Consider the following 13,865-nt stretch of genomic DNA (forward strand, 5'->3'; position numbering starts at 1 on the left):
CGATGGTCGGTCTCTACGGTGAATTGAGGAAGCCCGTAGACATAATCGTGAAACTTAACAACACTGGTCAGAAGGCCCAGGCAATCCTTTTCTATCTGCGCGTAGCGCTGCTCCGTGGGGGTCATCGCACGTAACGCATATGCAACGGGGGCCCATGATGAGGCCTCATCACGTTGAAGGAGCACTGCCCCAATGCCGGATTGACTGGCATCGGTCGAAATTTTGGTCTCCTTTGCTGGATCAAAGAAAGCTAAGACCGGGGCCACAGTCAGTTTTGCCTTGAGTCCCCTCCATTCGCGCTCGTGGGCAGGGAGCCATTGGAAGTCTGTCGTCTTCCTGACCAGGTTCCTGAGAGCCGTGGTATGAGAGGCGAGGTCAGGGATGAATTTCCCTAAAAAATTGACCATGCCCAGAAACCGGAGGACTGCCTTCTTGTCCTCTGGTGTTTTCATAGCTGTGATGGCAACTACCTTGTCCGCATCCGGCTGCACACCCAATTGGTCTCATAATATTGCGATTTAGTTCCTTGGGATCAATGCAAATTCTCAATTCGCCGGAAGGCTTTTTTACACATACCATGGAACTGACCCAGTCGGTCGGTTCCATGACTTTGGAAATCACTCCTTAGTTCTGGAGGTCCTGCAGCTGCTGCTTGAGGCGGTCCTTAAGGGGTGCTGGGACCCTGCGAGGTGCGTGCACCACAGGCGTGGCGTTCTGTTTTAATAAGATCTTGTAGGTGTACGGGAGCGTGCCCATGCCCTCGAAGACGTTGTGGTACTGGTTGATAATGGCGTTGAGCTGCGCCCTGAAGTCGATGTCCTGAAAGGCAGACGCGTCAGCAGGAGAGAGAGTGAACTCTCTGAACTAGGTTCAACAGCTTGCATGCCTGCGTGCCAAGCAGGGAGGCTTTCGAGGAGCCCACGATTTCAAAGGGAAGGATGGCTTTGCGTGACCTGTGCGTCACTTCAAGTTGGCACGAGCCGCTGGCAGCAATGGCATTGCCATTATAATTTAATAGCTGGCAGGCTGATGGTAGGATGGCTGGTTTGACACAAAGGCTTTGGAGGTCAGACCGCGCAATGAGATTGGCAGAGACACCAGTGTCCAGGCGGAATCGTATTTGGGACCGGTTGACCGTAAGGGTGGCACACCACTCATCGTCTGGATCAATGCTGTATACCGATAGAGGCTGGATTCTTTGCTTCAGGGACACCCTGTTTTTTGTAACGATACCGACTCGAAAAGGCGCCTTCGGGTCCTCAGTGTCAATATCGGGTAGCAGGTCTGCATTCGACTCGGTGACCGTGGGTTGAATGGCCCGGACATTCCTGTGAGGCTGGCTGGAGCGATATGAGTTGGCAGGCTGAGCTGATCTGCATAAAGCAGCATAGTGGCCAAGTTTGCCACATCTCAGGCATCGTCGGGATTTGGCAGGACATTGCCGCTTTAAGTGGGCGGAGCCACAGTTGCCGCACGTTGTAGCGTCAGTACGTTCACTGCCCCCCCGCGCATGCGCGGTGCGGTTGTACGTGGTACGCACATGTGCAGTACGTTCGTCGATGTCGCCGTCCCCTCGTTCCGTGCGCACAAGCGCGGGAGTCCGCGAAAAGCGCGTGAAATGGCCGCCCTCATCCAGGCTGAGGCCCTGGAGTTGCTCGATTGCTTGGACCCGTTCTGCCTCGTGGGGACCTTGCCGCGCCGTTTCAGCCACTTGGATGTGGGAATATCGACTAGTGGCGTGTTCGTGTAGCACGCAGGTCTCGATGGCGGTCGCTAGGGTGAGCTGCTTTACCTTGAGGAGCTGCTGGCGTAGGGGGTCCGTCTGAACACCGAAAACGATCTGGTCGCGTATCATGGAGTCGGAGGTGGGCCCGTAATTACAGGACTGCGCAAGGATGTGGAGGTGGGTGAGAAAGGACTGGAAAGATTCATCCTTACTCTGCAAACGCTGTTGGAATACATAGCACTCAAAACTTTCATTCACCTCGATGTTGCAGTGAGTGTCAAACTTGAGGAGGACCATCTTGAATTTTGATTTATCTTCACCATCAGCAAAGGTGAGAGAATTGAAAATGTGGATGGCATGTTCCCCGGCCGTGGAGAGGAAGAGAGCGATCTTCCTGGTGTCCGAAGCTGCTTCCCGGTCTGTGGCCTCGAGGTAGAGCTGGAAGCGTTGTTTGAATATATTCCAGTTGGCCCCCAGGTGATGCGGAGCGGCGGCGGCGGGCAGACGCTGTCCATTTTGCAGGATGACTGTATGCTGGTGGAAGGCAGATCACTTGCAGGTAGGTCTAAGAAGTTCTAACATCTCTTTTTTTTTAAATATATATTTTATTGAAAATTTTTTCCAGACAACAATTTTTCCCCTCTTACAAAGCAAACGTAACAATAAAGAAATTTTAAACAATACACAAATAACAAAACCCCATTATCTTTTGACATAAACTAAACTAAACCCCCCCCCCCCTCCCCCCTCCCCCCTGGGTTGCTGCTGCTGGTCATCTGTCTTCCCTCTAACGTTCCCCTAGGTAGTCGAGAAATAGCTGCCACCGCCTGGTGAACCCTTGAGCCGACCCTCTCAGGGCAAACTTTATCTGCTCCAATTTAATGAACCCCGCCATATCATTTACCCAGGCCTCCAGTCCGGGGGGTTTCGCCTCCTTCCACATGAGTAGGATCCTGCGCCGGGCTACTAGGGACGCAAAGGCCACAACGTCGGCCTCTTTCGCCTCCTGCACTCCCGGCTCATCCGCAACTCCAAATAGAGCTATCCCCCAGCCTGGTTTGACCCGGGCCTTCACCACCCGCGAAATCACTCCCGTCACTCCCTTCCAATACCCTTCCAGTGCCGGGCACGCCCAAAACATATGTGCGTGGTTTGCCGGGCTCCCGCCACACCTCCCACATCTGTCCTCCACTCCAAAGAACCTGCTCAATCTTGCCCCCGTTATGTGTGCTCTATGTAGCACCTTAAATTGAATCAGGCTAAGCCTGGCGCATGAGGAAGAGGAATTTACCCTGCTTAGGGCATCAGCCCACATACCCTCCTCTATCTCCTCCCCTAGTTCTTCTTCCCACTTTCCTTTTAGTTCGCCCACCGACTCCTCCCCCTCTTCCTTCATCTCTCGATAAATCTCTGACACCTTGCCCTCTCCGACCCACACCCCTGAAAGCACCCTGTCCTGTATCCCCTGTGTCGGGAGCAACGGAAATTCCCTCACCTGTTGTCTAGTAAACGCCCTCACCTGCATATATCTCAAGAAATTTCCCCGGGGCAACTTATACTTTTCCTCCAATGCTCCCAAGCTCGCAAAAGTCCCATCTATAAATAAATCTCCCACCTTCCTAATTCCCAACTGGTGCCAGCTCTGAAATCCTCCATCCATTCTTCCTGGGGCGAACCTATGGTTGTTCCTGATTGGGGACCCCACCAGGGCTCCCTGCACCCCTCTCTGTCGCCTCCACTGTCCCCAGATATTCAATGTTGCCGCCACCACCGGGTTCGTGGTAAACTTTTTAGGTGAGATCGGTAGCGGCGCCGTCACCAGCGCCTCTAAACTCGTCCCTTTACAGGACTTTCTCTCCAGTCTTTTCCTCGCCGCTCCCTCACCCTCCATCATCCATTTACGTATCATTGCCACATTGGCGGCCCAATAGTAATCGCCCAAGTTCGGTAGTGCCAATCCTCCTCTGTCCCTACTACGCTGAAGGAACCCCCTCCTTACTCTCGGAACTTTCCCTGCCCACACGAAGCTCGTGATGCTCCTGTCTATTTTATTAAAAAAGGTCTTGGTGATTAGTATAGGGAGACATTGAAATACAAATAAGAACCTCGGGAGGACCATCATCTTAATTGCTTGCACCCTGCCCGCCAACGACAGAGGCTGCATGTCCCACCTCTTGAAGTCCTCCTCCATTTGTTCTACCAGCCGTGTCAGATTAAGTCTGTGCTAGGTTCCCCAGCTCCTAGCGATCTGATTCCCCAGGTATCGGAAGTTTCTTTCCACTTTCCTTAGAGGCAAGCCTTCTATCTCTCTACTCTGGTCCCCTGGATGTATCACAAATAATTCACTCTTCCCCATGTTTAGCCTATACCCCGAGAAATCCCCGAACTCCCTCAACATTCGCATAACCTCTATCATCCCCCCCGCTGGGTCCGACACGTATAACAATAGGTCATCTGCGTATAACGAGACTCGGTGTTCTTCTCCCCCTCTAATCACCCCTCTCCATTTCCTGGAGTCTCTCAACGCCATGGCCAGAGGTTCAATTGCCAACGCGAACAACAATGGAGACAGCGGGCATCCCTGTCTTGTTCCCCTATATAGTCGGAAATACTCCGATCTTTGTCGACCCGTAACTACACTTGCCGTTGGAGCCCCATAAAGAAGTCTAACCCAGCTAATAAACCCGTTCCCGAACCCAAACCTCCTTAACACTTCCCATAAATACTCCCACTCCACCCTATCAAATGCCTTCTCTGCATCCATTGCTGCCACTATCTCTGCCTCCCCCTCCACTGGGGGCATCATTATCACCCCTAATAGTCGTCGCACGTTAACATTCAGTTGTCTCCCTTTTACGAACCCTGTCTGGTCTTCGTGCACCACCCCCGGGACACAGTCCTCTATCCTCGATGCCAGTACCTTTGCCAACAATTTGGCGTCCACGTTCAATAATGAAATAGGTCTATAGGACCCGCACTGCAACGGATCTTTCTCCCTTTTCAAAATTAGCGATATCGTCGCCTCCGACATTGTCGGGGGTAGAGTCCCCCCTTCCCTGGCCTCATTGAACGTCCTCACCATCAACGGGGCCAACAAGTCCACATATTTTCTGTAATATTCCACCGGGAACCCGTCTGGTCCCGGGGCCTTCCCTGCTTGCATGCTTCCCAGTCCCTTAATAACCTCGTCCACCCCAATCGGTGCCCCCAGGCCTACCACCTCCTGCTCCTCCACTTTCGGGAACCTCAATTGGTCCAGGAACTGTCGCATCCCCTCCTCTCCCTCTGGGGGTTGAGACCTATACAGTCCCTCATAAAAGGTCTTGAACACCTCATTTATCTTTCCTGCCCTTCGCACCGTGTCTCCCCTTTCGTCTCTAATTCCTCCTATCTCCCTCGCTGCTGTCCTCTTTCGCAATTGATGAGCCAACAGGTGACTAGCCTTTTCCCCATACTCATACCTCCTCCCCTGTGCCTTCCTCCACAGTACCTCCGCCTTTCTGGTGGTCAGAAGGTCAAACTCCGTCTGGAGTCGTCTCCTCTCCCTGTACAGTTCCTCCTCCGGGGCAAATTCCCTATCCACCCTTAAAATCTCCCCCAGTAATCTCTCCCTTTCCTTGGCCTCTGTTTTCCTTTTGTGGGCCCCAATGGAGATCAGCTCTCCTCTGACCACCGCTTTTAGTGCTTCCCATACCACTCCCACAGGGACCTCGCCGTCGTCATTGACCTCCAGGTATCTCTCAATACACCCCCGCACTCTTGCACACACTCCCTCATCCGCCATCAATCCCACATCTAATCACCAGAGTGTTCTCTGCTCCCTTTCCTCTCCTAATTCCAGGTCCACCCAATGTGGGGCATGGTCCGAAACCGCTATGGCTGAGTACTCAGCTTCTTCCACCCTAGAGATCAACGACCTTCCCAAAACAAAAAAATCTATCCGGGAGTACACTTTATGGACATGGGAGAAGAAGGAAAACTCCCTAGCCCTAGGTCTAAGAAATCGCCATGGATCCACTCCCCCCATTTGGTCCATAAACCCCTTAAGTACCTTGGCCGCTGCCGGCCTTCTTCCGGTCTTTGAGCTGGATCTATCTAGCCCCGGGTCCAGCACCGTATTAAAGTCCCCTCCTAAAATCAAGTTTCCTACCTCCAGGTCCGGTATACGCCCCAGCATCCGTCTCATGAACCCCGCATCGTCCCAGTTTGGGGCATACACATTAACCAACACGACCTCCATTCCCTCCAGCCTGCCACTCACCATTACATATCTACCTCCGCTATCTGCTACGATGTTCTTTGCTTCAAATGCTACCCGTTTCCCCACCAAAATGGCCACCCCTCTGTTCTTTGCGTCTAGTCCTGAGTGGAACACCCGTCCCACCCATCCTTTCCTTTTTTTTTAAATAATATTTTATTGAAAATTTTTGGTCAACCAACACAGTACATTGTGCATCCTTTACACAACATTGTAACAATACAGATAATAATGACCTTTTTAAATTTAAACAAAAACAACAAATAAATAAATATTAAATAACAAAAAATAAAAACTAGCCCTAATTGGCAACTGCCTTGTCTCAGGCCACCCCCCCCCCATCCCCCCCCAAGTCCTGGGCCGCTGCTGCTGCCTTCTTTGTTCTCCCCTATCTATCTTTCCGCAAGATATTCGACGAACGGTTGCCACCGCCTAGTAAACCCTTGAGCCGACCCCCTTAGGACGAACTTAATCCGCTCTAACTTTATGAACCCCGCCATATCATTTATCCAGGTCTCCACCCCCGGGGGCTTGGCTTCTTTCCACATTAGCAATATTCTGCGCCGGGCTACTAGGGACGCAAAGGCCAAAACATCGGCCTCTTTCGCCTCCTGCACTCCCGGCTCTTGTGCAACCCCAAATATAGCCAACCCCCAGCTTGGTTCGACCCGGACTCCTACTACTTTCGAAAGCACCTTTGTCACCCCCATCCAAAACCCCTGTAGTGCCGGGCATGACCAAAACATATGGGTATGATTCGCTGGGCTTCTCGAGCACCTCGCACACCTATCCTCCACCCCAAAAAATTTACTGAGCCGTGTTCCAGTCATATGTGCCCTGTGTAATACCTTAAACTGAATCAGGCTTAGCCTGGCGCACGAGGACGACGAGTTTACCCTGTTTAGGGCATCTGCCCACATCCCCTCCTCAATCTCCTCCCCTAGCTCTTCTTCCCATTTCCCTTTTAGTTCGTCCATCATAGTCTCCCCTTCGTCTCTCATTTCCCTATATATATCCAACACCTTACCGTCCCCCACCCATTTCTTTGAGATGACTCTGTCCTGCACCTCTTGTGTCGGGAGCTGCGGGAATTCCCTCACCTGTTGCCTCGCAAAAGCCCTCAATTGCATGTACCTGAATGCATTCCCTTGGGGCAACCCATATTTCTCGGTCAGCGCTCCCAGACTCGCAAACTTCCCATCCACAAATAGATCTTTCAATTGCGTTATACCTGCTCTTTGCCACATTCCATATCCCCCATCCATTCCCCCCGGGGCAAACCTATGGTTGTTTCTTATCGGGGACCCCCCCAGTGCTCCGGTCTTTCCCCTATGTCGTCTCCACTGTCCCCAAATCTTCAGTGTAGCTACCACCACCGGACTCGTGGTATAGTTCCTTGGTGAGAACGGCAATGGGGCTGTCACCATAGCCTGCAGGCTGGTCCCCCTACAGGACGCCCTCTCTAATCTCTTCCACGCCGCTCCTTCCTCCTCTCCCATCCACTTACTCACCATTGAAATATTAGCGGCCCAATAATACTCACTTAGGCTCGGTAGTGCCAGCCCCCCCCTATCCCTACTACGCTGTAAGAATCCCTTCCTCACTCTCGGAGTCTTCCCGGCCCAAACAAAACCCATGATACTCTTTTCTATCCTTTTGAAAAAAGCCTTCGTGATCACCACCGGGAGACACTGAAACACAAAGAGGAATCTCGGGAGGACCACCATCTTAACCGCCTGCACCCTCCCTGCCATTGACAATGCTACCATGTCCCATCTCTTGAAATCTTCCTCCATCTGTTCCACCAACCGCGTCAAATTTAGCCTGTGCAATGTGCCCCAATTCTTAGCTATCTGGATCCCCAGGTAACGAAAGTCTCTTGTTACCTTCCTCAACGGTAGGTCTTCTATTTCTCTACTCTGCTCCCCTGGATGCACCACAAACAGCTCACTCTTCCCCATGTTCAATTTATACCCTGAAAAATCCCCAAACTCCCCAAGTATCCGCATTATTTCTGGCATCCCCTCCGCTGGATCCGCCACATATAGTAGCAGATCATTCGCATATAAAGATACCCGGTGTTCTTCTCCTCCCCTAAGTATTCCCCTCCATCCCTTGGAACCTCTCAGCGCTATCGCCAGGGGCTCAATCGCCAGTGCAAACAGTAATGGGGACAGAGGACATCCCTGCCTTGTCCCTCTATGGAGCCGAAAATATGCCGATCCCCGTCCATTCGTGACCACACTCGCCACTGGGGCCCTATACAACAGCTGCACCCATCTAACATACCCCTCTCCGAACCCAAATCTCCTCAACACCTCCCACAGATAATCCCACTCCACTCTATCAAATGCTTTCTCGGCATCCATCGCCACTACTATCTCCGTTTCACCCTCTGGTGGGGCCATCATCATTACCCCTAACAACCTCCGTATGTTCGTGTTCAGCTGTCTCCCCTTCACAAACCCAGTTTGGTCCTCATGAACCACCCCCGGGACACATTCCTCTATTCTCATTGCCATTACCTTGGCCAAGACCTTGGCATCTACATTGAGGAGGGAGATTGGTCTGTAGGACCCACATTGTAGCGGATCCTTTTCCTTCTTTAAAAGAAGCGATATCGTTGCTTCTGACATAGTCGGGGGCAGTTGTCCCCTTTCCTTTGCCTCGTTAAAGGTCCTCGTCAGTAGCGGGGCGAGCAAGTCCAAATATTTTCTGTAAAATTCAACTGGGAATCCGTCCGGTCCCGGGGCCTTTCCCGTCTGTATGTTCCTAATTCCTTTCACCACTTCTTCTACCGTGATCTGTGCTCCCAATCCCATCCTTTCCTGCTCTTCCACCTTGGGAATTTCCAGCCGATCCAAAAACTCCATCATTCTCTCCCTCCCATCCGGGGGTTGAGCTTCATACAATTTTTTATAAAATGTCTTAAACACTTCATTCACTCTCTCCGCTCCCCGCTCCGTCTCTCCATCTTCGTCTCTCACCCCTCCTATTTCCCTTGCTGCTCACCTTTTCCTCAATTGGTGTGCCAGCAATCTGCTCGCCTTCTCTCCATATTCATACTGTACACCCTGCGCCTTCCTCCATTGTGCCTCTGCAGTGCCTGTGGTCAGCAAGTCAAATTCCACATGCAGCCTTTGCCTTTCCCTGTACAGTCCCTCCTCCGGTGCTTCCGCATACTGTCTGTCCACCCTCAAAAGTTCTTGCAACAACCGCTCCCGTTCCTTACTCTCCTGCTTCCCTTTATGTGTCCTTATTGATATCAGCTCCCCCCTAACCACCGCCTTCAACGCCTCCCAGACCACTCCCACCTGAACCTCCCCATTGTCATTGAGTTCCAAGTACTTTTCAATGCATCCCCTCACCCTTAAGCACACCCCCTCATCCGCCATTAGTCCCATGTCCATTCTCCAGGGTGGACGCCCTCTTGTTTCCTCCCCTATCTCCAAGTCTACCCAGTGTGGGGCATGATCCGAAATGGCTATAGCCGTATATTCCGTTCCCCTCACCCTCGGGATCAATGCCCTACCCAACACAAAAAAGTCTATGCGTGAATAGACTTTATGGACATAGGAGAAAAACGAGAACTCCTTACTCCTAGGTCTACTGAATCTCCACGGGTCCACCCCTCCCATCTGCTCCATAAAATCCTTAAGCACCTTGGCTGCTGCCGGCCTCCTACCAGTCCTGGACTTCGACCTATCCAGCCTTGGTTCCAACACCGTGTTAAAGTCTCCCCCCATTATCAGCTTTCCGGTCTCTAGGTCTGGGATGCGTCCTAGCATTCGCCTCATAAAATTGGCATCGTCCCAATTCGGGGCATACACGTATACCAACACCACCATCTCTCCCTGTAATTTGCCACTCACCATCACGTATCTGCCCCCGTTATCCGCCACTATAGTCTTTGCCTCGAACATTACCCGCTTCCCCACTAATATAGCCACCCCCCTGTTTTTCGCATCCAGCCCCGAATGGAACACCTGCCCTACCCATCCTTTGCGCAACCTAACCTGATCTATCAGTTTCAGGTGCGTTTCCTGTAACATGACCACATCTGCTTTAAGTTTCTTAAGGTGTGCGAGTACTCGTGCCCTCTTTATCGGCCCGTTAAGCCCCCTCACGTTCCACGTGATCAGCCGAGTTGGGGGGCTTCCCACCCCCCCCCCCTTGCCGGTTAGCCATCATCTTTTTCCAGCTTCTCACCCAGTTCCCACGCAGCTGTATTTCTCCCAGACGGTGCCCCCCCGCCCATCCTTTCCCGTACCCACTCCCCCCTTTCCCCAGCAGCAGCAACCCAGTAATCCCCCCCTCCCCCCCCCCCCCCCGCTAGACCCCCCGCTAGCGTAATTACTCCCCCCATGTTGCTCCCAGAAGTCAGCAAACTCTGGCTGACCTCGGCTTCCCCCCATGATCACGGCTCGCCCCGTGCGGCGCCCCCTCCTTCCTGCTTCTCTATTCCCGCCATAATTATCATAGCGCGGGAACCAAGCCCGCGCCTCTCCCTCGGCCCCGCCTCCCATGGCCAACGCCCCATCTCCTCTCCCTCCCCACCTCCCCCCATCACCACCTGTGGGAGAAAGAAAAGTTACCATACCGCAGGATTAATCATACAATCCCTCTTCGCCCCCCCCCCCCCCCCCCACTCGTCCCACCACTTTGTCCAAACGTTCATTTTCGTAGTCCAATCATTCCAATTTTTATTCTACAATAAAAGTCCACGCTTCATCTGCCGTCTCAAAGTAGTGGTGCCTCCCTTGATATGTGACCCACAGTCTTGTCGGTTGCAGCATTCCAAACTTTATCTTTTTTTTGTGAAGTACCGCTTTGGCCCGATTAAAGCTCGCCCTCCTTCTCGCCACCTCCGCACTCCAATCTTGATAGACGCGGATCACCGCGTTCTCCCATTTACTACACCGAGTTTTCTTCGCCCATCTAAGGACCATTTCTCTATCCTTAAAACGGAGAAATCTCACCACTATGGCTCTGGGAGCTTCTCCTGCTCTCGATCCTCGCACCATAACTCGGTATGCTCCCTCCACCTCCAACGGACCCGTCGGGGCCTCCACTCCCATTAACGAGTGCAGCATCGTGCTCACATATGCCCCGACGTCCGCCCCCTCCACACCTTCAGGAAGGCCGAGAATCCTCAAGTTGCTCCTCCTTGCGTTATTTTCCAGTGCCTCCAACCTCTCCACAGATCGTTTCTGGTGTGCCTCCTGTATCTCCGACTTCACCACCAGGCCCTGTATATCGTTTTCATTCTCTGCTGCTTTCGCCTTCACGATCCGAAGCTCCTGCTCCTGGGTCTTTTGTTCCTCTTTCAGCCCTTCAATCGCCTGTAATATCGGGGCCAACAACTCTTTCTTCATTTCCTTTTTTATCTCCTCCACGCAGCGTTTCAAAAACTCTTGTTGTTCAGGGCCCCATATGAAACTGCCACCTTCCGACGCCATCTTGGTTTCTGCTTGCCTTCCTTGCCGCTGCTCCAAAGGATCCGCTGCAATCCGGCCACTTTCCTCTCCTTTTTCCATCCGTGTCCAGGGGGAACACCCTTCTGGTTTACCGCACGGTGTTTTCAGCCGTTAAAATTGCCGTTGGGGCTCCTATCAAGAGCCCAAAAGTCCGTTTCACAGGGAGCTGCCGAAACGTGCGACTCAGCTGGTCATCGCCGCACCCGGAAGTCTCCACCCATCCTTTCCTTAACCTAACTTGGTCCTCCACCTTTAGGTGCGTCTCTTGGAGCATAACCACGTCTGCCCTTAGTCCTTTCAAATGCGCGAGCACTCGGGCCCTTTTTATCGGTCCGTTCAGGCCTCTCACGTTCCACGTGATCAGCCTCACTAGGGGGCTTCCTGCCCCCCTCCCGTGTCGACTAGCCATTACCTTCTCTAGGCCAGTCCCATATCCCGCCTCCGCGCTCCCACTCGCTCTCCCAGCGTCGCACACCATCCCCGTCCACCCACTCTTTAGCCATTTCCTTTTGGATTTCCGCAGCAGCAACCCAGTTGTCCCCCCCCACGCTAGATCTCTTTCTAGCGTGATTGCTCCCCCCATATTACTTCCGTAAGTCAGCTGACTTCAACTGACCCCGGCTACTCCTGCTCACTCCTCGACCACCCCCCCGTGTGGGGAACTCCCATCCGCCTTGCGCCTGTCTTCCCGCCTTATTCTTTCTGGCGCGGGAACATCCCTTGACCTGACCCGCCTCTTATGGCGCAGCTCCCTTTCCCCTCCCCCTCCCCTTCCCCATTCTCCAACTATGTCCCGTCTTTCCCCCCTCACCGGCGCCCACATTTCCCCATGCCTCCCCCCTTCCCAATTTACTTCTCAATTAACTTCAACCATAACATTAACAATAACATTTCCTGCAGCATCTGTCCCTCAGTTCCGATCCAATTTCTCTTCTTTGATGAAGGACCATGCTTCCTCCGCCGTCTCGAAATAATGGTGTCTCTCCTGATAGTCTTGCCGGCTGCAGCATCCCGAACTTCACCTTCCTTTTATGCAAAACCTCTTTGGCTCGGTTAAAACTCGCCCTCCTTCTCGCCACCTCCGCACTCCAATCCTGGTACACCCGTACCACTGCATTCTCCCATCTGCTACTCCGCACCTTTTTAGCCCATCTCAGGACCTCTTCTCTATCCTTAAGGCGGTGAAATCGCACGATTATCGCCCCGGGTGGTTCTCCCACTTTTGGTCTTCTCGCCAGGATCCGATGTGCCCACTCCACCTCCAAGGGGGCCGTAGGAGCCTCAGCACCCATCAGTGAGCTCAGCATCGTACTTGCATAAGCTCCACAGTCCACTCCTTCCACACCCTCAGGGAGACCCAGTATCCGAAGGTTCTTCCTTCGCGCTCCGTTTTCTAGGGCCTCGATCCTTTCAGCACACTTTTTATGAAGTGCCGCGTGCGTCTGTGTCTTAACCGCCAGGCCCAGGATCTCGTCCTCAATACCTGACACCTTCTGCTCCACCACGCGGAGCTCTGCCTCCTGGGTCTTTAGTGTCTCCTTGAGCCCCTCAATTGCCTGTAGCATCGGTGTCAGCACCTCCCTCTTCAGCAGCTCCACGCACTGTCTCACAATTTCATCCTGCTCAGGCCCCCATGTCGCCTGCGCTTTCTCCGCCGCCATCTTGTGCTTCTCCCTTTCTGACCCTTTGGTCGACGATTCCTCGCGCTGCAGCCGCCGCCGCCGGTTTTTTCCTCCTTCGTTGGGGGGGGGGGGGGGGGGGGACTCCCTTCTCACACGCCCCACACCGGGTTGCGTCGTCGAAAAATTCCCCGTTGGAGCTCTTAAAAGAGCCCGAAGGTTCGTCGGAGCTGGAGCCGCCGAAACGTGCAGCTCGCTAGGCATCACCGCAACCGGAAGTCAGGTCTAACATCTCTTAACTCCTGGTACCATGATGTGTTGGGTGCTCTGGATCCGTGGAACACATACAGGCCACCAACACTTAAAATAGTACAACACTATTTTATTAAGTTAGAAACTGTTGAACATACTTTCACTGTGGGTTAACACGATGTTAGATTAAACTAAAGACCTATGCCTGTCCTAACCAGTCTATGCACTCAGCACATGGTGAAGATCTGTGCTGCAGGCTGTAAGCTCTGTCCTTCTGAGAGGCTGCATCCCGAATGAGCGGGAACTCTGATGCCCTCTGCCTATATAGTGCGTGTGCTCTAACTGGTGATTGGCTGCGGTTTTGTGTGTGTTGATTGGTCTTGCTGTGTGTCCATCAGTGTGTGTGTCTGCACCATGATAGACTGGTGTATATTATGACAGCCACCATCACGAATTACTGCACAGATTGGCAATATTAGAAATACAGGTCCCTTCCAGAGTAAAGCAGGTCTTGCTTCAGAGTGAGTTGAGAA

Source organism: Scyliorhinus torazame, chromosome 10, assembly GCF_047496885.1.
Source record: "Scyliorhinus torazame isolate Kashiwa2021f chromosome 10, sScyTor2.1, whole genome shotgun sequence".
Taxonomy (NCBI): Eukaryota; Metazoa; Chordata; class Chondrichthyes; order Carcharhiniformes; family Scyliorhinidae; genus Scyliorhinus; species Scyliorhinus torazame.